A 1,120-nucleotide genomic window follows, 5' to 3' on the forward strand; every position below is an offset into this window, starting at 1 on the left:
GCAGGACCGGGGAGGCTTTGCAGGCAAATAACCTCAAACCCAAAAGGCCCCGATCCCGGGGCTCTGCCTCCCACCCCCTGCTCTGACACCGCCGGAGGGGACGGGGCTGTCCCGACAATCGCTCCGATAAAACCAGAATCCGAATCCAACCCAGAGGCTGCAGTAAAAAATATATGTATTATAATAATGCAAAAATCAAGCGGTTTTAATCCTGCCACCACCGACACGGATCTCCCCGGCTTTAAATGCAACTAAACCAATATTATGGTTCAGCTTATCGCCCGGGCATCTAAGCAAAACACGGGGGAAAGCAAAGCCCACTGCCATTTTGTGGCTATTTCTAACGTGGAAACACGTCGAAATTGCTTCGAGGAAGCCAATCATTTCCAGCACAAGTTTTTTTTTCCCCCTCTCTGTGGACGCGATCGGATGCAAAGACGCTGTATCAGGGGGGCTGGGTTTTGGAGAGAGGGGGTGTAAGGGTGAGGGGGGAGCAGCCAAAAGATGCAGGGTGCAAAAAAAAAAATTAAATCAATATCTCTCTGTATTTGAGTGGAGGTGGAAAGCGAGGAATAGAAACAAAGCCAAAGGCTGCCGGGGGGGGAAATAATAAGGTGGAGGGGCGACCAAAACAGAATATCTCGAAGCAGGCAGCTGGAGAAATATAAACAACAGTAAAAATGGAGGCACATTATTTAGCCGGGTTTTAATTGGAAATGGGGAGTTACACTGAGTAGCCCATAGGTATGTCTAGGGCACAGGCATCGCTCCCAGAGAGGCGGAGGCGGCTCTCGTGAAATGCCCGGCATCAGAAGGGGTGAGCCCGGACAAAAAAAGAGAGAGAGAGAGAGGCAGGAAAAGAAGAAATAGCGCAAATCAACCCATGGAAAGGGAAAGGGGGAGGAAATTAGCCGGGCATGGTACTAACAAGCCTTTTGTAGTTCACTTGAAGCAGCCCGGAGGGGGGGAGGTGGAGGAAGAAAATTATAACTGAATTAAATTAATAATCATCATCATCTTCATAAGGAAGGGAGGAAATTCCCCGTAGGAAACCGGGGTGTGAAACCCAAAGTATCATCATCAACAATAACAATAAGAAGGGGGGGGGAGAGAGAGAGAG

General features: G+C 49.0%; 1 protein-coding gene across 1 annotated transcript in view; it reads right to left on the minus strand.

Annotated features, from left to right (window-relative positions):
* Window positions 1-1,120, minus strand: part of TFAP2A (transcription factor AP-2 alpha) — an 18,397-nt gene that overhangs the window by 11,874 nt on the left and 5,403 nt on the right. The gene's annotated exons all lie outside the window — the stretch shown is intronic.

The sequence above is a fragment of the Crocodylus porosus genome, unplaced genomic scaffold (assembly GCF_001723895.1).
Source record: "Crocodylus porosus isolate Cpor-Errol unplaced genomic scaffold, CroPor_comp1, whole genome shotgun sequence".
Classification (NCBI taxonomy): Eukaryota; Metazoa; Chordata; order Crocodylia; family Crocodylidae; genus Crocodylus; species Crocodylus porosus.